The following is a 24,666-nucleotide window of genomic DNA, read 5'->3' as shown; positions in this document are numbered from 1 at the left end:
GGATTCGAATTCGAATTCGACCACCCGAATTTTTTTGCTATATTCGGCCGAATAGCTGTCGAATCGAATAGTGAGCTATTCGACCAACACTAGTCATAATGTATATAAGTAAAGAGAGGAAAGAAAAGACAGGCTTTTTGACAGTATAGTGCAAAAACAATAATGATTTATTAACATATACTTTAGCCCTAGATACAACATAGCTCTTTTATGCTACAGATCTGGGTTATACATCATAGTGCCTACTTTTCAGGTTACAGGTTCAATCATCCTGATTATGATGTTAGTTGTAGACATAAAAAGCAACTTGTGATTATGGGTCTCAAGTCCCAATGTGTTTGGCCAGCTAGGCTTCTTCAGGGGGTTATTGAGATCACAGAAATGGGGAAACAATACCAATAGCTGACAATTACAAGAGAATAGAATGGTATAAATATATATAGGGTGTCAGAATTCATTGAAATGTTTCATATACTATCAAAACAATTTGATAGAAAATAGGTAATATATACAACAAGAATACATATATACATATACTTTCATAGTGCAATCAATGTGCTTTAAAAACAAAGAAAAGGGTATCAGAGGAATATCCACGCCACAGTACCCTCAAGGATCATACGAAATGTAAGGGAATAATAAGAAAGGTCAAATATGAGTATACATGAGAAATAAAAAAGAACTAGAATAAAGGGAGGCCTGCAGCAGGGAACTGGGCTAGGGGCCGGCATGACTGGGTGTTTGGGCAGCCCCCCCCCCCTCTCTCTTTTTCCTGTTAATAGGTCATTCATGGGTTAATGTGAGGGAGGGAGGTTAAGGGGTGGGATTTAGCTAGAGGTCTGGTCGGAAGTTAAGGGGAGGAGGATAGAAAGGTTTAAGTAAGAGGGCCCGTCGGAAGTGAGGGACAGTTTTTTCTGGAAAGGAAAATTCCCACCCACCATCCCTTAGGAGCAAGGTTTTGTGTTGTAGGCGGTTGGGGTTTAGGAGGGTAAGAGTCCTGTTGGTAATTGGGAAGGGCAACCCATTGGTAGGGTGCCCATTTAAATGATAATATGGTGGGGCCCCTGAGGCGGCGCTGGGTGGCTAGGGGCCAGTGTGTGGTTAAACAATTTTTGGTGGAACGGACTTTACCTTTTTCCTAGACCTGCAGCTTGGTGGAGTAAACCGGAGTTGGTTGTTGGTTATAGTGCAATTAGGCACAGTGAAAATGGGGTTGTGTTATAGTTTGGTTGGAAAAGGTTTTATATTAATAAAGACTGTAAAGTATATATAATGAGTATACTAAGTGTTATATGTCCTTATATATGTTAATTTTTGTTAATGGTGATAATATTTATGTTATTTAAATATGGTGGTAATTAATGGTTATTTATTGTTATTTATTGTTATTTAAGTTGTTTTGTTAATAAATGGCTGCTTGCCAGCCAATTTAAACTCAAGGAAGGTGTCAGTGCGTTTTTGGGGAGAAGAGTATAGGCTGGTAGGAAATAGTGGAAAAAGTGCGGGAAAAGTTAAATAGTAAGTGGGGTGCGGGAAATGTTTATGGTATTGGGGAAAACTTTGCTGGGGTTTTTCTCTAGGGGGGTGGGGGCGGGAGTTCCAAACTACCCTTAGTCATGTAATATATGACAATGTACTTACTTCAAAGACTGGACGAGTAATAATTTTCAGCAGTATTAGTTACTTGAATAAATCTGAGTGTTGATTGGTATAATGGTTTGGGTAGAAGATAGCTGAGAAGGTATAGGATGGATAATAAAGACATAAATGATGTAGGATAAGGTGGGGTCCCAAATGTTAATGCATTATTGTTCTAATTACCAAAAGGGGTGTACTTACTTTCTCGATTAAGAGACAGGTTGACAGTATGTTAATAACACTTGATAGGATGAAACTAAAGGGTATGAAGAAAGGAAATAAGTTTTAGTGGCTATTTAGATCCATGAGGCAAAATTCATCAATTAATGGGTTATTTAGATATACCTTAATAGTTTTATAAAGATGTTAAAAGAGTGGAGTGTTAGGCTGGAATGGCAATTGCCTATTGGTCCAGGGAAAGAAAAACCCTGATGAGTATACTATTATTACTTATATACACAATCATTAAACCAGCCTTTTCAACCATAGAACCGTAAGGTCCCTCCTTGGATTACTGGGGTTCTTTAAACTATAGCTTACTCCTATTTGGTGATGTCTATATAGTTTTGCAGGCAACACCTCTTAGAACCAGCTTTATGGTTCTAGTGATGTTTTTAGTTATCTAAAAATGTGGTATTCTTTCCACTGGGGACCAATTCAGGAGCTATTTTCTGATCAATTGTTTATAGCAGAAGTTCCCTGAGACCTGAAAATTATTTCATGCGAACCCCAAGGTTGACAAAGACTGGACTTGACAATAGTAGCCCATTTTAACATGTCTACAGCCTCTGACTTTCTCCTAAAGTTTGTCCTCAGTCTTCAACAACTCTTACATTATGTTTGTACTCTAACAATCTCCAAAAGCATGCCTATAGTTTCTAGCCATCACCTTTTGCATGTTTTGCACCTTTTGCATTCTTTAACCATTTCTTGTAGCTCGATAATTGTCAATAGCATAACCATTTTTAACATACCGGTAGTATAATGTTTTACCTTGGTGAAAATGGACTGGGAAAACCTAAATAGCCAGTTAGTGATAACACTACTACTACTAATATAACATACACATAAATAAATCTGCAGGGCAAAAGAAGGGGTGGGGGGCAAATCAAATATTGCCAGACAAAGGCACGGAAGGTCTCCGCTTACAAGCGCTTACTAGGTAAGTGTTAAATGGGGAAGACCATATATTTTAACAACAAAATATTACTTGTTACCAGTCACCAGTTACCTGGACACATTCTGTTTATGAACTGAAATAAAGTAGCTGGCAAATACGTGGAGATGCTTGAATGTATGAAATTAGTGTGCAGTGATTCCATAAAATACTTGATTAAAAAAAAAAAGTCACCATAGTTCCATATGTTTGCTTCTGTGTGTGTTCATTTTCTACTTTTTTTGTAGGAAGGCCTACTGTAGACATACTACGTTTAAATGTTGTAATATTAATAAATTAGAAATAAACTTAAGAGTAGGTAGAAGACAGATTCTTACATATTAATTAAAAGGGAACATCACCTTCTTGTTAAAGTACAAAATGCCATCTAAGTTTTCCACAAGCTGTGCATTTTAATTCCAAGGAAGTTGTAAAAGAAAGTTCAGATGTGACTGCAGATAATATCAGACTAATTATTTATTTCTAAAAAATCAATCAAGGCCTTATTTAGATAACCAGATGCATGTTAGCTTGTTGCTTTAAGGGTTTACATTTATCTGACAAGTCAATAGTCTCATTAGCAGTGAGATGTGTGCATTACCTTGGTCTGCTTTATTAACATAGTATCAAATACTTCAATTACCTTTGAGATGTGGGAAAACAAACACATACATACATCATTACAATATTATTTCTTTTCAGGTTAATAAAATTCTGTATTTATACACTTTTATATATAATATTTTAAAATTGTCTGGAGTTTTTCAGTGGTGATATTTCCTTTTTCCGTTAAAAAAATTAAGCTCCATGACAGCGAATTAGATATTTCTGAAGTAAAAAAAACAAAATAAACACAATGAAGGCATGGTTATGTTCTACAATAACATAGTAAAGTTGACTGAAGACAGAGGTCTTTCATTTAAATGTAGAAATCTGATTCTGCATTTGCAGCTGCTACAAAAAAAATCATTTCTCTTGAAATCGTTAGCATGCATGTTGACCAAGACTGCATACCAATTGCTGCTACAAGACTGTGGCCAGTACCCCACAATTTGTGCCCACTCACTTTAAATTGAGAGCTTCTGTTAATATTAATGAGTATTTTTATAGCGCCAACATATTAGACAGTGCTTCACAAAGTCAATATACTTGTCACTCTGTCCCTCAATGAGGCTTACAATCTAATGTCCCTACCATATGTTATTACCACAGTCTAACATTAATTTGGGGGGAAGCCTATTAACTTATCTGCATGTTTTTGGAATATGGGAGGATATCGGAGTACCCAAAGGAATGACAGGGAGAGCCTACAAACTCCATGCAGATAGTGTCCTGGCCAAGATTCGAACCTGGGACTTAGCGCTGCAAAGGAGTGCTAACCTAGACTTAGCAGAGTAATTCTATTACTACTTAGAAGAGTAATTCTATTTTCCAAGGGCTACTTAATATTCTAAAGATGTGAGTGCTGGATTGTCCTTTGTTTGCCCTTTGTTTTATGAACTGTGTTCTTTAATAATACAACACAGAAGCAGCATGACCAACCATAAGTAATTAGTTTTGCATCCTTGTTAAACAGGCGATCCCCTTTTTTAAAAATTTTGGACCAGCAATATTGCAGTTGAATTTTCTGGTTTTTGTACAGCAAGGGCATGCGCAGAAGGAGCAGCCAAGAGCCTCCCGGGATGTGTGACGTAGGTATCCAAGGAGGCTCTGTGCCCCCATAAAGTCTTAATCGCTGTGGCGTTGCTGCACCCTTTTTTTTAAAAAAAAGGATGTTGCATTTAAAAACAAACAAAATTTTTACTTTAATAAAAGGGTTGTCTACTCTTTTATGTGAAGTAAAAATTCTGAGTTTAGGTACGCTTTAAGATGTTAAAATAATTTCAACAACTATTATTTCTTCAGAATAGGAAGTAAAGAAAAATCTCCTGGTGGACATAAACAGAACAAAATACCTTGATATCTGAAACTAAAACAAAGTTTTGGATACATATCCTTTTTTATGTTTAGTGTAGTTCACATTGTATTTTTGTAAAACTTTATCACTAGTGTTGGTCAAATATCTCACTATTCGATTCCACAGCTATTCAATCGAATAGTGAGATATTGTTCGGGTGATCGAATGCCGAATTCGAACACCATTGAAGTCAATGTTGGGAGAATTCAGGTTATTTTAGGGACCATTAAGGGCTGCAGGATCAATCAGATTGCTCTTGCAGCCCTTTACTAGTTGTATGTGTTATTGGATAGAGTTTCCCAGGGGGGACCGTGGGAACTGAACTGCAGACAAACTCTGCAGTTCCACTACGATCCCCGAGGCACTACAGGTTAATTAACCTGTAGTGCCCCAGGGATCGCGCACTCTTCTCAAAGATTGCAGACACGGCTGCAATTATAGAGAAGATGCCCCTCAAGTATCTCTAAAGCTACGTACACACTTCCAATTATTATCGTTGGAAAACGAACGACGAACGTTCATGCACGATATATACGAACGATCGTATAGCAACGATTCTGCACATAGAGTTAACGACACGATCGTTCGTAGATATTGTACACACAATAGATACGATCGTTTGAGCGATAGAGGAACTATGTGCACGACAGGAAAGTGAACGGACGTTCGTTCATCACGCATGCTCTGACCATGGACGATCAACGAACGACCGTACACACGAACGATGTTCAACGATCGTCGTCCAATCCGATCCGTCGGTCCGGTCGTTCGTTTCCAGCGACTTTCCTCGTTCGTCGGCGTCGTTGGATACTTTTTTACGAACGATTTTTTGCCCAATCGATCGTTCGTCGTTCGATTGGAACGATAAAAATTGGAAGTGTGTACGCACCTTTACTCTGTAACACACTTTCCAGCACAGTAATATGATACATTTGTTACATTTTGCTTGCAGTGTATAAAATAAAAATGTAACAAATGTATCAGAATATTACTATGCTGGAAAGTGTGTTACAGAGTAAGAGATATCATGTCATTGTAGGATAACCTGTAAAAAAAAAAAAAAATTGTTAAATAAACAAAAACACTCAATACATTAATTTAACATTAATTTTTATTTTTTAACACATTTTTTTTACCTGAATTTTTGCCGTCCAATCTCGTTTTTCTTCCGGTTGGGTCTATCTGAATTCCAACAGCCATATTCGGGTCGAATATAAGGAAAACTCGAATTTGAACACCAACACTATTTATCACATATGTAGAAGTTATTTTAATGCAGCGTTGATAATCTTCCTACAATTGATAATGACCATATCATCTTAGCAGTGACATTCAGAAATGTATTCTATAGTATTCTATAGCTTGTTTGAACATTACCAAAGCTAAAGCAAGACTTCTGCAAAGCAGTTTGTACATTTCCAATGTATATTATTTGCCTAGAAAAAAGCAAATATATCCTCAAAAAACATATAGTCTAAACTGAAACATTTAAAATCAAAAGTTGAAAGGTTGTATATGGTTTTGCTGCACTATTATGTAGGTGTATGTGTATTCAGTATGAGCAGCTACATGAATCATAGAAGACCCTCACATCCACAGTATTTCCAATAAAGCAACTTTTGTATTTGCTTGATCTTGACTCCCTGTGACTTGTACACATCACTCACGTTGGATGAGCTGCATGAGCAAAGGTTTTTTTTCGTTTAGTTTTTTTTTCTCCAATAATAGGATAGTATTGTGGTCTAGTAGGCCTAGCTGGTAAAGTGAACTGTTCAAAAGCAGGAACATTCAAGTTGCTAATTTACCACTAAAAGGCTATTAAAATCAATGAAATAGTACACCTCTGCTGTCTGCAATTTATTTCAATATAATTTTAAAATGTTTCTATTTTGAAGCTTCACAAACAAAAAAAGTGAAATAAAAAGTGTTTCACATTTGACTGTATCTTGCTGTGATAATCTGTATATTAGCTGCACAATGATAGACACATGAATGGTAATAAAGCAGAATTGTCAGCATCTGGCTGTATTGTGGCTTTTATTTTCATTGTTTCTGAATAATCCTTTCTATTACAATAAATACTGAAAAGAAAAGAGCAATATACAAAGATCCATAATCCATGTGAACAAAACATGTATTACAATACTTAAGAGCCAAGAATCCATGTGTTAATGAAAAGTTTAATAGCAGCGTTCAGTAGGTTAAGGGAGAAACTTCCAAGTCAACAGTTGGTCACAACCTCTAAAAACTGCTATATGAATAAGTTAAAGTGTAAATGGAGAAAATCTGTGGTTCTACTGAATGTTCCTTAATACCTGTTTTATTATATAATTGCATGCAGCGAGACTAGTAGACCTTTCATAGAAATTCAGAGTGTGCTGAAAGGTTATGTCTTTATTCTTTGCTGTTCATTTATTTTTCTGGGAAGACTAAAGACTGTGTTTAAAACCTTGAAGGAAACACTTGTTTTTTTTCTCACAAGATCAGATATCTGGTCATGAGAAAATTAAAGATATGCAACAATCATCTGTTTGATGGTCAGCCTGCTGAACAAAGTAAAAGGTTCAAAATTAGTACTAGTGTGCAATATACATGACTAATAGATTACTCATTACAATGCAAAGTAAGTGTTGGAATATCACAAGGAGTTTAAAAATGTTAATTTTGTAAATCATGCAGCACCTTAATTAGTTTACACTTTTTATTTCTATTGTTGTTGCATTTTCAGACCAATTATTTCCATATTAATTGAAGGCAAATACCATCTCTAATTAAGCATTAATCTATAGTAAAACATGTGCTAGATATGCTTCACTAGAATGTTCCTCTTGCAAGTTCCGGTAAATGAGAAAGATATATCTTACTAGTATTGGTAATATTAAGGTTGATGTAATGTTATGATTTATTCCGACCTTCATATGCCAGTGCCCTTTCCTTCAGAAGTTATTGGTGTTCTTTAAACATGTGACAACTACATAGGGATCTCTGCCAAGTACAAAGACTGACCTTGTAAAAAAAAACTTCCTATAAGTGTATTAGAATGAGTTTGTCCTTCAAAGTATATGTTTAATTACGAGACTTTACAGGCAATTTAAAATTTATCTTGGGTTACTGAAGTTGGGGAATATGGTGTATTGCAGTGTTAATTGTGTGCTTTATTCTGCACTTCATTTGTACACTTTGTATTTGCTCTAAAGAAAAAGGTGAAATGACAAGAGCTCTCAGCATAATTAAATATCAGATGCATCACCACCTAGAGTTCCTTTGTCTTTTGCAAGTCATTCTGTGCATCAGGATTGATTTGATAATATCTTGGTCAGTGACTCAATAGATTAATGATTTCTTATGTTCCTTAGGCTTGGCTCATTAACTCACCTTACTGTATATTTGTTAACTCTTCAAAGGTTTTCAGATATGATTGGTGACAGGCAAGAAAAGTTAGATGAATCTCTTAATTCTTATTAACATCTTAACTCCATCCATCTATCACTGTACAAAAAGCCCTTAGATAACACTTCTGGACATTGTTTTAAGGGTTTTGGATGCAGAGGGACATACTATGCCTAATTCAATCAAACTCCCAAAAAAGAAATGAGAACAAAAGTAAAGTGATTGCCAACTGCTTTTCATCAGTTTAATTTTTACATGATGCTGATGAAGCATTGCTCTAAATTTTGTATTTTGTGTGATCTACAGGAAGATGTACATTGCTTTTAGACCTTTTGTATCTCATCCAGACTGTTTTTCACTTTGTTATAAATGTTTAATGACCTAGCTAATCAGTAGTTTAAAATTGAATACAGTAATGTGAGAACTACTAAACATTTGGGATACTTCCTGTTCTATTTCTTTCTTCCAAGGCTTCAGCCCTGTGAGGATGCACTTATAAATTGAACCTGATATGTGGCAGGTGATCTGGGAATATTTAGCTTCTAGTGTCTCCAATAGGGTTGCAGTGAAGCAAACTATAAACATTAATAATGGGATGGTATATGATAACTGCAAGACTGAGAAAATGTATGGGTACTTCTAATAAACTTTTTTTGTTGTTGTTGTTTATTCTGCGCTTCGGGGAAATGGGCCTGAATAAGTAAATATTGGAGAGTAGTATACCAGTTGGTTTAAATGGAGCTTGGACAACCAATCTCCAAACACATTAAGGTCACCTTTTTATCAATTATGTCTTCTCCAATTTATATTTACTGCTTCCAAGCAGGTGCTGGCTAGGGCAGGAAGCTCATCCTTGCCTATGGTCTTGCAGGTTAAAGATAAGATGGCTTGGTACCTTATTAATTAGACATTTTCAGCAACTTTGAATGATTCTATGGCTAAATTTCACAAAATTTGGTAACAGGGAGTTTCCTACTATCCCCCTGGATTCTGATTGGTTAGTATTGGTGGTGTACCAGGTATTATGGCTATGATTAGGGGCTTTGGTAGCATCTATAGCCCCTTTGTCTCCTCTAATCCTTCTCCTCCTTGTGGGACTTATGTCTAACCCAGGGGTCAGCAAACTTTTATGGCCACTAGGCCATTTATGGGGTGGGCGTGAGTACACTAGGCCGGATTCTGAGTCCCGCCCTAATGGCTTTGCCCACCACCAGGGAACACCCCTTGAAATGAAATCCCTCTCCTCCGTATGAATTGCAGAGAAGAGGCATTTACCTTCAGAGAGCGTTCCCTATTCACCGCAGTGGCGGAATATTAACGGCATTAGGCCGGATCGGCAAGGGGGCGTTAGGCCAGAACAAACTACTGGCTAGGCTGTATCTGGCCTAAAGGCCGGAGTTTGCCGACCCCTGTTCTAAGCCTTTCCCCTTAAATGTTTCTTTCCTTATTATCTGTTATTACCCATCATTTAGATTTACTTTTTGTCTTGTGATTTTATTGTAGTTTCATGTTTGTATGTTTAATTGTTGCACTCATTTTTGAAAAATGTAATAAAAACTTATTAAAGCAAAATGGCCCTGATTTGCTAAAGCATTTCAAGGCTGGAGAGGACACACTTTCATCAGTGAAGCTGGGTGATCCATCAAACATGCAATGAATCTGGTCAAGGTTTGAAAATATTTGATTACAAAAAGAAAATTACTTTTAAGAAATCCATTCCAGGTTTGCGGGTTCACTAATGAAAGTGTATCCTTTCCAGCGTTAATGATCTTTAATAAATCAGGCCCAAAGTGTCTCTTTACCTGCCTTTTAGATCTAAGGGGGGGGGAGTTAAAGTTAGGTATTTCCCCTCCTGGGAGTTATTTTGGGCCCACAAGAGAGGTGTGATAAATGAATAGCTGGGTGGTAAGTGCTACATGAACTCTTTTTAGCTACCTTATTTTAAATACCAAGCTAAAGATACCGCAACTGTTCTTACTCTTCACTTGAACCACTATTGTGTGTTTAGCCACCACTTATATCAGCGTTTACTGAGAAAATTTGGTGGTCCACAGCTCTGGCCAGTGCATCCACCAGCGGGGTCAGGGGAAGGACCCTGCTGGGGGGCACACCACCAGAGCTGCAGGCCATGTCCCCTTTACGGATTGCAGGCTCAAAGCGGTGGGTGGGTTGTGTCTCTGGACATATGGCATCAAAATGTCACCCTGGGTGAGATTTCTTCGCCTTTGAGTGAACACGGCTCCCCCCACATGCATTGTTGGGAGTATGTCAATTAATGGTCCGTAGGTTCGAAAAGATTGAGGACTACTGACTTATGTGATATATTGCACTCAACCGTAACAGAATCTCACCTCCTCTGTAATCTCCTTACTATAAAATGATTACAGATGCTTGCCAAGAAATCAAAAAGAAAAGAAGTTTTCACCTTACTGATGGCAAATCCTGAATTTCATTTTATGATGTGTGATATATGTAACGGTGTGTTTGATAATATTTGACATTGCTTGGATAATCCCAAAAACTGCAAGCTATGTATTAATAACTTTTTCACAGTGCAAAGACCTGTGAACAGTGCTTTGTGCCAACTTGCAAATGTTTTCTCCATGTGTTGACTGTACAGAAGTGTCAAGGGAACTAGAGTCTGATTTCAAGCCTACTAAGTGAGAGCAATCCATTCTATGTTTCTGTTTAATTCTTGTGGAATAGAGAAAACCTTGTTGATAATTATGTGTTTCACATACACAAAAATGGAGTTAACTTTATTTAATCTTCTGGCTCTACTAAGCGCCTCTCAATTAACATATTTGCCAACCATTTATAATCAGAACAATCTGTTTTTACCAACAAAACATAGTGATCAATAGTCCAATAAATACTCAGTACTATATTATTAGCAATGACTTGCATTATTCTCTGGATTTTCATCATCTTTGAGACAGGAGTATATGAATTTAATAGAATGTGCTTTATTTTTGGAAAATAATGTTCATACATCTAAAAATTAAAAAGAATATGTTGAAACAGTTCTCCATTGTTAGGTAAAGACATTTGTGTATGACAAATTCAGTCATTTTACATATGTTGAGAACTGTAAAACAGAAGGCTGCTGGAAGTTGTCACCTCTGAGCTTCCTGTTTTAATAACCCAACAAAAATGTGAGAAAACATCCAGGGATGTTATATTACCAGCATGGTAACTGCAGCTGACTATGTACATCTTAGCATTTCAGTCAATTAGGCTTTACTTTTCATTCTCTAGGAAAATTAAACAAGAAATCTAAATAGTTGCCAAAGGTAAAATCCCCAGTTTTACTTCAATTTTTTTATCAAATTAGATTAAAAAGATGTGAAATTATAAAATCTGGAATTAAAAAAATCATGTTTTGATATTATTATCAAAGCATTGAGGGTTGCATTGAAAATGCATTGATAGCATCTTTTGTGTTGTTGTCTTATGTGTAGTATCTTATTTTGCTGTTGTTTTCATTGTCATGGTTTGCATTACTAGCCCAGTACTTAAGAAAATCAGTGACTAATACTTAATGCTTTTGATGCATTCATGGTACAAATATTATTGGCCTGATTTAGGCCCATTTTAAATGTGTGTCTCATTAGTCAGTGTACTCATCCTAATCTGTCATTTGTTTCTTGCATTGCTAAAGTTTACTAGGTATGTTTTAGGTTGAAGTTGTATTTTGGCATAAGTGTTTTCAGAGGGCTGGGCAATTACTACTGCTAGGGTGACCTGAAGGATTTTTCATTTGGTGTGTAACTACTAATAAAAAAAGGTTGACCAACTGTCAAAGGGGCTAAATACAATTGCTGCCAAGGGGCATACTGTTCAATAGGTTGGTAAAGTGCTAATGCTGCTAATGGGAGTTGGAGGGAGTAGGTGGTGGTAAAGGTGGGTGGTAAAATGCTTCTGGCGAAAGATAATGCAGTGTTGCTATAAAAAAGCCACAATTTTGTAATATAATATCTAGTTTATGTAATGTGATGCTGGTTCTGTGTTTGTATTCTTTTATTTTCTTGCTGGTTGAAATAATGGGCTTGATGTATTATTAAAGCTCTGAAAAACTGGTGAAGATAGTTTATCAGAGAGCTTGGGTGATCAAGCAAACCTGGAATAGAATAAAAACATTTGACAACTGATAGCAAATAATTTTTTAAAAATCATTTCCAGTTTTTTTGGATCATCCTGGTTCTGCTATGATAGTTTATCCTCACCAGTCTTGGAGAGCTTTATTAAACCAAGCCCAATGTGCTTTATGGCATGATGTATCTATGGGTTCATATCATTTTCTTTTTCAGCTTTTTTTATAATATACAAATGATATATTCCATAAGATGCTGTACTAGTTCAATATTCTGTTTTTAGATGATACAATCTGCTACAGCTTGATATATATTGAGCAGTATAATTTGCTTTTGTGATTTGTTAGTCTCTTGCTGGTTAATATAATTTACTTGTGCAGCAATATATATATATAAATATATATATATATATATGCTACTAAAATTCATATATAAAGACTACACAGTTCATTTAAGAAATCACTCAAGATGTTTGTAGGAGCTGATGCCGGTCCTACTTGAATGCTCACTGCTGGGCAGACCTGTTATGGCTCGTTGATTTTAAAGAAATTTGCATATAGTGTAATTTGATATTTTTTGTTTTTTAATCCAGGTATAATTGTTGTTACGCTTCACATAATAATTGAAGGTATATATTGTTATAGCTGGGATGCTTTGTCCTTTTCTCAATGTTCCTGAAGAACAGACTCTGCGAAACGCATTGAAAATGAGAAATGAATGAGACAATATAATAATAATGTGGTGTGATGGGAGTTGATTTTCAACCTGATGGGAGTTGAACTTCAAAAGTTAGAATTACCATATTTTCCTAACTTTTGACATATATATGTTTATCAATCCAGACGTAATAACTGTTGACATATGGGTTGACATACCGCTACCCCTAGGAAAGCCAAATAGGGCAAAATGCGTCGGGTACAATGGTCAACATGAATAATATTTTTATCGGAAGTTATAAATACGTATGGCGATTTATGTGTGTATCTTGCTAGATGTTGCATGTATAGTGCCCTTTAGGGCCAAGGTGACACTATATAGACCACAAGAATTTATTGTGGCCTATTTGAACGGATATGTTCTGTATTGTTTTCGATTGAATACAATATAATTATTGTGCCAAAAACCCTGCTTTTTCTTGTTCCTTATTTTACTATTTTACCTAATAAGGGTAGGCTCATAGTGCTACAAAACTAATACAAAACTCTAACCACCACGCACACTTTAATACTCAAATGTGTACATTTATAACAAATGTTAGAAAACTTAGTTTTTCTTTACCTTTTTACTGGTGAGGATTACGTCATTTATCATCACACTCTGAAGCCACAGGTGCTGTCTGCTTTTCTATCCAACACCTATGTGTCAAACTGTTAATAAAATAAAACGTTACAATGTACCCTAGGAGCTTAGTTTTAGTTTGACCCTGCAGTGACAGTATTGTAATTATGAGCATATTTTTTTGGTGTGCATTATGATTATTTTATATATTATTGGTTGTTTAACGTTTGGCTTAAAATACCACTATATTACTCTCAGTATTCCTCTTGCATTTTACTTAATATAAGTTTTTTTATAATAACATGAAATTGTATTCATACCAAAAGGTATAAAACATTGATCTTTTATGCTTTTGACTGTGAGTATTATTTGGAAGTCAACTGAAATTAATCATGTCTGGAATTTGCCATAACTGCAGATGTGATAATCTCATTGTAAAAACTGTTGTTTACTCTGAAATATTTGTCTGAATGATGGACTGACAAAATTACAAGTAAACTGCAGGAGCTACCACATACCTGTGCAGGTCATAGCCATTATTTATCAAAACAGAATCAGGAAAAGGTAAAACAATCAAGTAACATGAAATATAGAATATCACGCTGTTTTCATGTTCAAAATAAATAACATTCATGGGAAGTTCACCTTTAAGAATAAATCAGGCTTAGCAGAAATGCATTTTGTGATATCCTACCGAGTAAAACATCTTATGGCATTGATCAATAACTATCTCATTGTGAAATTTATGGCTTTAAAAATCTTTGAACACACCAGATATTTGTTAGCAGCAGTAGCAGCTAGAGCTGCTGTATACTGATATCCAATGTCCTATCTGTTTGTGATGTTGATTAGCCAGTGTATGCTGAAGGTTATATACCATTCTTTGAATATTGATCGCTCAAAGGCTGTTGACCTTGCTGACAAGCTAAGGTAGATGTGCCCAAGTTTATTTAACAACGGCGTTACATCTCCCTCCCACCTTATTTGTCATATACTTGTGACCACTAATTGTATTTTTCCTCCAAAGATTTTATCAGACCTAACAGATATTTATAACAAATACAGCATATACAGCTAAAGAGCTGTCATCTGGTATTTGTATACTGAGAATTTGTATAGACGAGACATTTTCTATAATTTTGAAGCAGTATTTCTGTAGTGCAATACCTTAAATATAGTAGTGTACATTTTGAAGAAAAGGTTACATATATGCATATACCGTGTGAACAATTACCATTAAGTGGGACTTTTAATGTACCATTTCTTAAAAGAACAAAATTGATTGATAATTATTTACAATAAAACACATATATTGCAATTGCTACATGTGTGACACAGTCCATAAAAAAGTTGTGAGAGCCAACAGGCTCACTTTTGGATGATAAATATATTTAATTAGTTTAATTGTAAATATTGCATATATGTTTTTTCTGTGTTTTCCATATACAACCAATAATCTAATTTTCACGTTTTCCAGTTCATCCTTACCTAAAAAAGGAAGATGTATACAGAGCTCAAAGGCTCAAGCAAACATCTAGGTTAAATTAGAACAGTGAACTTTCCCTCTTTCTCTCTTTCTTTAGGAGACTTTGTTACATTGTAATTAGAGACAAGGAGAAAGAAGTCTCCGGCAGTGCTATCTTATTAGAAAACAATTTATAGTGTGTGTGTGTTTTATAGTGTGTAATACAAAGCTAAATCTAAAACAATAATAATGAATAAACTTTAAACAAATGCAGCATAAAATTGACCAGAACTATTACAGATTTTCTTAAAATGCTTTGTAAAAGATTACCAACTATTAAAACACAGTAGTCTGATTTTAGGAATTGTGCATTGTTCCACCTTTCTGAACACCAACCACCTCATTTGATATTTCTTAATCAAATTTGCTTCCAGCACTTAGCATAGCAATGCATTATATGAAGTATGACTACCTTTAAAGATGAATGCACTAATAATGGTAATGGTGATATCTGGATGTCATGTAAATAGCTCTAGGAATAAAATAAATAAATAAAATAAGAATGAAAACAATACTGAAAGGGAAATGTTTGGGTCTGTTCCCAGACCCATTTATAAATAAGTGTTCTGTTGGCATTGTCAAGTATAAAACGTGTAGGATTGTATAAGTAAAGGCAATACAAAACAACAATCAATAGCTAGTGAATCACGTTTCACAGCATACCACAACTTTCCTTTCTAAGATGAAAAATCAATGTAATGATTTTTTTTTTAAAATAATAAACTGTTTGAGGAAGCAGTGGAAGGATCATGTATGTTCTGTATATGCTGTAGGATAAGGAGAATTGAATACATATGATAAGTGGTAGGTATACTGTAAATTTGTGGACAGATATATTAAGATGGATCTGCATATGCAGACAGAAGGACAAGCCAACAGGCCAGGATACAAACAATTCATTTATGAGTGAAATAGAAAATTAAAGGTCTAATTACATGGACAATTATGTTTTTAGAGATACTTGCTTGTTTATGTTGACTTGTTCATTTACTATATGTGGACCTAAACCATAATAATGATAATTTTCCACCAGGCAGGTCCTTGACTGCAAAAAAGATAGGACATGTTCCTTCTGCAATAAATTAGCCTTACTTTCTGGATCAAAATTATTTAAATATACTCACCTCTCCCTGTTGTGGTATGGGTGCTGCCATCTTTAATTGCTCCTTTTCCAGGTTCCCATTCTAAGTTGTGCACATGTAGCTAAGGGTAATTTTGATATATATATATATATATATATATATATATATATATATACATACTGAACAGGCGGGTAGCTATATTTTATTGCAGAAGGGACATTGCTTGTGTGATCACAAATTTTTATTGTGAAACTAAAGTTTTGTTTTAATGCTGAGCATACTTGAACTGATAAATGTGGACATGAAATGTTTCATGTGTATGGTGGTATATTGGTATGAAGAAGAGTGGTCCTGGCACCTTTTACGTGGAGGGGATTAGTGGGGGCATTGGAGATCATCATATTTTGAAGCCTGCTTTATTCATCCCTGTTCATATTATTTATTTTCCACCATGCTTGTGAAACCTTCCCCATTTTTATTTGCATAGTGGGCATGTAAATCACTTGGAACAAGTCATTGGATAATAATGCTGGCCTCATTACAAGCCCTACATAACAGGTCAGTGGCTACAGGTTGGAAAATCATATTTCCAATAGTGATTATATGTGTATTTTTTCACCATTTAGATTGTTGAGACATTTGTTGTATACATCTGTGATTATTCCAATGTACATGGTTTTTCAATAAGATTGATCAATAACACTTTGAAACATGATTTTTGCACATGCTAAGAAGTTGTACAAAACATTCTGGTAATTTAATTTCTACATGGATGTTTTTTCATGTTCGTCTGCAGATTTAAAACACACTTTTGTTGTATATTAGTTCTGAAAAATCTAAATTCAACGGAAAGTAATAAATAGCTGCATACTTATAAATTAACAAATGTGTCCCATTGAAATTGCAAAGCTCAGTAGTTGAATGTATAAAACATTTGTTAAATAAAGTTATTAGTAGTTACTTGTGAAAACATTACTGAAAAAGTGGCCTTTTTCTGGTATTCATTGTAGTGAAAAGCTTGGTGATCATACTTTATTGTTCTACTGACATCTACTGGATTTATTGCTAATTTCTTTTCACGCAACCTGCAAACTGACCAATTTAGGTTTTTGTTAATTTGCGTGTTTCATATATATAAACATACAGTAATAAAATGTGTTTAGGTACATCTAAAGTAAAACTCTGCTAAGCAATGTTTACATCTAATCTGGCTGCATGCAGCAACCTAACCTACATACAGTAAAAACAAAACTATACTATGTGTGCCAAAATTGTTTCCCCCCATCATGCTTTTGCAGTAAATACCAGCAACGACAAGAGATTCAGTGGATCATCATTATTTCTGTTCAGATTGTCCAATATTTTGGTTGATGTTGAGACTTAAATCTGAACAATAAGATTGGACAAATATTGAAACCGAACTCAAACCAATAGATATATACTGCCAACATCCCTAAATTCTTCAGTACATAGGAAAGGTAGGTATATTTGTGAGACTTTAAAGGCAGTTCAGTACATGTCACAAAATGGGCTCAAATATAAAAAAAACAATCTTTTAATAAACACAAGCCATAAAAACAATGTATTGAAATTCCATAAAAATGCTCCATATATAACACCAAACAATTGTGTATATCATTGACATGTTGTAATAGATTCAAATTATCAGAATCTATTACAACATCTCAATGATTTGGTGCTATGTACATCTATGTAGCATTTTTATGGAATTTCCATCCATTGCTTTTATGGCTTGTGTATATTAGGAGTGTTTTTTTTATATATTTTAGCCCATTTTGTGACATGTACTGAACTGCCTTTAAAGTCCCACAAATATACCTACCTTTCTATATACACAGCTGAAAAAGATTTAAAAAATTTGTTTCACCGGCCAAAGGACTTTTGATGGAGTATTTGTAGTCATACACTGATATACACTGTAGTTTTAATACAGTACCTAAAAATGTATGTAAACCCAAGCACTAAAATCCGTACAAGATTTGCATGTAATTATACAAAAGTATTTTTCATATTTTAAAATCAACAGCTATAAATAAAATAATACCTTCTGATCCTGCAATGAAAGGTATGCACTTTCACATATAGCGACAACTTTGTATCCCTATTTCTGAATTGTGCTCCTGCATTGTCACCCGTCACACTTCGCCCGATTTATTTTATTTTTTTACAATAATTGACACCTAGCAGTTAAATAAAGTGAGTTAAATAAATAAAATTGTGATAAATACTAAATGCTGCCGTATGAAACATAAAATGTGAAACAGTGTAAAAAGTGAGCCATTTAGGACTGTGTATAAACTCAGTTTCTATTCACAACTATGTCAGTGTGCACCCTTTGCACATCATGGTCCATGCTCCTACTTTATGGTGGTTTGTCTGCTCCCACTAAAAGGCGGTCAGTGTGTTCCCTTCAATAGTCATTAGTTTGGCCCCCCAATGGCGCAGTGTGTTCCCCTTTATGGTAGTCAATGTGTGTGTCCTTAAAGTGGTCAGTGTGTGTCCTTAAGGTGGTCAGTGTGCACACCAGTGTGCACTTTTGAGTCTTTCAGTGTGTGTGTCTCCTCCATAGTGGTTAATGTGCACACCTTTATAGTGGTCAGTGTATATCCCCTTTATAGTGACCATTGATGAGCCCTTTTTTGTGTTCAGCCTGTGACCCTTCTGTTGTAGTCAGAGCGTGGTCTCTTTATTGTGGTCAGTGTGCCTCCTTTATTATCCACCACCCTTTTATTTGTGGTCCATAAGCAAAAATGTGTTAATATACTTGAATAGCACTGCTAAGTTCATAACATTTGGGTTGGAACTATAAAAGCAGTTTTGGGCTGCAAATCCCTCTGTATAATTTAGAACAAGTGAGTTTCTTTAACATTTTTAGGAAAGGTGGTAACCCTGGGAGTGACGTACAGCAGTGTCATTTCTGCGTCCTGTACCTTCTTGGTTACTGTACTTCTGGAAGTACAAACACTTCCCAACTCCTCCAGCAGTAAGGGTCACTTTGGTATTTTCACCTCGGGTGCCAGAGGGCCTGGTCTTGACACTGTTAAATATCCCTATTCACCCCATTTTGTTTTTTATTTGAAATAATCGGGGGGGGGGTTATATTAATAAACAATTTTACTCAAAATCTACCAAATATTACCCAAATCATTTAATCATATGCAAGGCATTTTTTAAAAAACAGGTCTTTGCTTTAAAGATGAATAATGTTACCAGTTTTATTTTTATTTTTACTACGCTAAGTATTCTTTATTATTTTAGTAATTGGACCCATTTATGTAAATCAATCTTTTTGTTTGGGAAAAGATTGTTTTCTCTGCATAATTTAACTGCCCTCTAATTTAACGGCAAGCTTTTCAATTGCTAGCATCAAAATCTAATAAGATAATGGAGAATATTTTTAATTTGTTTTCTCATAAATAATAGTCATTTTAGAATCCATGTCTAATATGAATGAAACAAAATGAAAAATAATTAAAAACATTAATTTTACAAGTACAGTCAAATGCCCTCATAAATTAATAAAGAACCATTGAATTTTTCCTCCCCTGGCCTTCCCTACGAATACAGTGAATTGAACTATTTTTACTAAATGTAACTGATAAATAAATGACGACAATTGATAACTGTGTTCAGGCCTTCCTAAGAGCTTGCTAGCGAAAAAGAAAAATGCTGATTTACAATCCCGACTTCGCTCTAGAGGTTATATTGAAAACATCAATAGTCAAACGCATGCACTGTCTAAATTGGCAGCCTGGTGTTTAGGGAGGATACAGAAGAAATATACATCTTTTAATTATTTGAAATATAGGAAGGGTATCGATGTTCTATCTCAGTTCTCTCTACACCTTTGTAAACGCACATTTTTCCTCTCTTGTTTAGAGCTTAATCTTAGTGGATACTCTGAATAGCAAATCAATGTGCAACTTGTATCCCTGTAGGAGATTAAAGCATCAATCCATTTGATCTTCTTTAGGGAATTTTTCCTGCTCCACCCATCTCTATACTGATCATTTGTTTAACCTACCCTACCGCCCCTTTCCTTATCCCTTCTGTATATTAAATGTTGCTATTTTTTGCTAGAATGTAATTTGCTAATGAATTGTACATTGCTTAACTATTGTCTAATTTATAATGCTCCTTCCAGATAACAAAGATTTGTCATCATTATCTCTTTATAGTTAAAACAGATTAGTGCTGGTTTCAAGGTTAAAGAAATTAAATAACACTGCTTCTGGGTAACTTTTGGTTTCACCCAGATAAAAAGAAATCAACCTTTCTTCGGCAGTAAATCTGAACATTTATAACATTTTGTATATGAAAGTTCTGACAAGAAGATTGCTGTTCAGATTATAAACTGATATATTATCAAGGAAGGGTGCTACAATTTTTGTTTATCAAGAAACAGAATCATCCAAATATTCAGCATTTGTACCAGGTTGTGTTCTCATATTTATTATAGATATACATATAAAATTACATTTATGTAACTGTTGCTAATAACATTTACAATAATACATATGGAAGTCTTGGAAACAAGCACCTGTGGTAAACAAGTATAGACTATTTGGGATCCACATTGTATGTGCTGCAAATCTGATTACATCTGCAGCTGATGAAATGACCTTGAAGTATAATGGATCTGCACAATTATGTCAGCCTGGTACATCCTTTGTTGCTGCTTTTTTACTGTTCAATAAGTGCCAACATAATTAAAACAGAAATTAGACTGTGTATCCTAGAAAAATTATTTTATACTACTGTTTAGCCATTAGCCAATAAAAATCAGCAACATTTTAAGTTGCAATAAAAAATTATGATATTGGCTGAGTGGTCTGAAACCTTGTCCCATTGACCTGGTCTTAATCCCCACAGGGTTATTTGTGCTCTGGCTTCCTACCACAAACATTCTGAAAAGATATATGTCTTCTTTCAAAATCAGACTTTGTATGTGGTAAAAGAATATTAGCACATTAGACTGTAAACTCCTTTGAGGACAATATCTGATGTACAGTAATTAATAAAAAAAATCACAAAGAATGTGTGGGTTTTATTTAAACTATCAAAAGTGAAATCCAAAATTAGTGTATATATAAATGTGTTAAAAACTCATCTAAAGCTTTTTGTTGATTTCTGCTTTCACTCGGGATATTTAGTCCCTCTCGCTTGATAACCAGGATAGAAGATGATGACCAATTCAAAACCTCTTATATTATAGACATTTAAAGGGGGATTTCTCACTTTTTAGGGACAGAGGACAAAAAAGCTGGTAGAGGTTTCAATGTTTCCCATTTCTCTGCCAAACATATATGTATATATATTGAATACAGATGAGTAAATAGAAAAGCAAACAATTCTAAAGAATTACATAAAATGAGCATCTGACACAGCAGGTTCAGCTGTTTTTTCAGCTAGGTGACTATTATTTTTAGTTCTTATTGGCAAATAATGATTATTACAGCTTAGTAAATCAATGCTTATTGTGCACCTGTGCCCAGACAATGGGCATTAAACTATTTCCATATTGTTAACAGCCAGTATAACAGCTTTTAAAGCAAGCCATCCTTGACTTCTCTAGGTGTTTTTAATGTGAAGTTATGTCTTCTCAAAGATCATCACAGATCTCAAAAACACTCTGGGGTCTGAGTTACAGATGGCTTGTAACAGCTCAAATACATGTGCTGCTTGTTTACATGTAAAAGCTGGAACCCTGCCGGGATCCACAAAGAATAGCTAAGATTTTAATGAAAATTAATTTTTCCCTGATGCTTTGAAATACAGAGGTCAAGGAAGTCTTGTTTTAAATTACTTTTTCTGCTTGATCTAAATAGGTAAATACTTACTTTACATGGTCGGGGCACAGTGCAATTTTAAATGTTTTCAGTATGTGAGCTTTGAAGTGTATGCAATAGCTACTGAAATCAGTTATTAATCGGTATAGATTTGCAAAGAACATAGGGGAGTCCCACCCTTGAATTCAATAAAATATCTGCTAAGACAAGAAACCTAAAATTCTTTAGCTTATGAAGAAGCCAGCAATACTCAACCAGGGTATCCTGGTTAACTGGGGTAACCAGGGATCCTCCAGAACTAGCTAAGGGAACTTTTAATTGCATTTGATTGACCTCATATTTGATAATGCCTTTATAGTTCTGTGGCAAAAAAAGCCATGTGGATGGGCCAACTGCAAGACACTAATAATTTTTTAAGTTGCCTAAACTTATTGCAATTAAAGGGGCATTCTTTCAAATGGCCACCAATGTAAGAGACTTTTTTCCCACCGACCCCCAATATATTGGTTTTAGCAGGAATTTACCCAATGTATTTTAAGGGTTCCCTAGTGGTAAGAAAAATTGGGAAAGTTTCTGCAAAATAAAGAATACAGACACCTTTATTTTCTTGGATTGTTTCCTGTTATTGCACAAACTTCCACAGTGTAATGTGCCTGGGCACACAAACCACAGCCAACTCCAAGAATCCTTTTATCAAACTTTATTGTCATCAGAAAACAAGGCAAGGGTTATTCACAGATGATTAGTTCAAAAAGCGTGGTACCGAAGGGTAAGGCAAAGGCAGGTCAGGAACAATCCGAGAGTCAAGGCAAGCAGCAGGCAAGAGTAGTCACAAACAATCCAAGGTCAGGACAGGTGGAGTTCAGGCAAGCCGCAGGGAATTCACTATGGAACTAACTATGTCCTGCCCCGCGGCAAGGCAGCCGAGTGCCTCACCCCTGGGGGGTACAACAGCACCCCTGGGACATTATCCTACTTTGCACATCCGCTGAGAACAAGACTTTCTCTGTTCACGTCCATAGGGATGGTGGGGATGCCACCTGGCTGAACAGTAGTTCGGCCAGAACAGATCCCTCTGCCTGCAGGAAGAGACACGCTGCGGGCAGGGTAGCAGCCTCGGCCATGTTTCGCCGGTTGTGATCCCCAGGGACGCCCCGGGCTCGCTGGAAAGATAAGTTTCTTCCTTACACACAGCTTACTGTTGAAGTGACAATATGTTCACCCAATGCTAGACTATAACCCACATTTTTACTACTACCATTTTTCCTGTTGCAAACAGATTACAAGACAGCAGAAAATCTTTGCAAGTTTTTTAGCTCTTCCCTACTGATTCTGAAACTAAAAAATATCCTTGGAACTCAACTTTTTAGGTTAAAAAAGCAAAGGGTATCTGTGCTTGGTTGTAGCTCTGAAGCTAGAGGGTTTCTTGTTAAGTAAGGTCTTACTACTGATTACCACCAACTTCCTGTCACTACATGTCTCTGTTTCTTCATCAAGACACATGGTTTCGATGATAATGCAGGAATGTTGAAAAATGTAGTTGCTGGATGATAAAAATGGAAAATATGTCTGGCATTGTACTTCCTACTTTGGGCATCAAATGGTCATACAAAGCTGAGCCTCCCATAGGTTGAATTTAGAGATAGGACCAAATGGGTAGTGGTACAAAACACATTTGGCCCAAAAAGTATTTGATGTGAGTCTTTCAGGAGTGTTTTACTTTGCTCTTGCTTGCACAAGACATTGGTTAATTGCTGCACAGGAACAGTGACCCATAAAGCACTATGCCACCTATGCTTATGTCTCTGGAAGTGCCAGCTTGTAAACAAATACCCTCAGTTACAGAAGTATGTTTAAGAACAATAATGTAGATCAGTATTTATACTGATAATATCTTTGTAGCTGTAAGAATTTCATCAGATTTTTCACTGCACATGGGGATACAGTGATACAATGTATATGTATATATATATATATATATATATATATATATATATATATATATATCTTGAGTCTTGTGTTTTATTAGCTATTCAAACATTAAATATACTTACTACTCCAAAACTTTGGGGGCTGAGATGCCGTGTTGATATCTATATAAAACACATTGGCTACCTTCCAGATTGGTAATATGTTTCCTTATTAGTGATTATATCCTACTGACTAAGCAATGTAAATACTGTGTAGGTCAAAGACAAACTCTATTAAAGTCTAAAAAATAGTTTTAGATACTCCTATTTAGATAAACTGTATAACGCGGGTATGTCTACCTGCTGTTGTTGTTTTCTTTATTATTTTACAATTCGATAATGTTAAGTACTAATTATCTCTATTCTCCAAAATGTAAAAGGAAAATTGCATACTATGATGTTTATATTTTTCAGTTCGCATTATAGATAAGCCCAATTGGTAATTTATTTTTTGTGCATATTATTTTAGAATTAGAGAGAGAGAGTTAGGTGATCATTATCTCATTTTTTTTTTAAGTAGGTGAAAATTGTGTACTATGATATAAATATTTCCTACGCACTTTTTTGGTGTTTTAAAGAATAAAATGGATGGATAATTAGTTTTATTTCAGCAATGAAGAGCTATACTAATAAAATGTTGATTGCATTGTACAGGTGATGTATGAATGTGAAAGGGTTAACAGGTCCTCCAATTCACATTAATTCCTTTTCACCTTGAATTTCTACTTAGTATAACTACAATCAATCACTGCAACTCAGTTTCTGA

The 24,666-nt window shown here is 35.2% G+C and overlaps 1 protein-coding gene across 2 annotated transcripts in view; it reads left to right on the top strand.

Moving 5' to 3' along the window:
- The window catches only part of PCDH9 (protocadherin 9), a 1,263,257-nt gene that overhangs the window by 1,199,668 nt on the left and 38,923 nt on the right, over positions 1-24,666 (top strand). The window lies entirely within an intron of this gene.

The sequence above is a fragment of the Pyxicephalus adspersus genome, chromosome 1 (assembly GCF_032062135.1).
Source record: "Pyxicephalus adspersus chromosome 1, UCB_Pads_2.0, whole genome shotgun sequence".
Classification (NCBI taxonomy): domain Eukaryota; kingdom Metazoa; phylum Chordata; class Amphibia; order Anura; family Pyxicephalidae; genus Pyxicephalus; species Pyxicephalus adspersus.
Note: the sequence above shows the minus strand (reverse complement) of the source record. Positions and strands in the feature narration are given on the sequence as shown.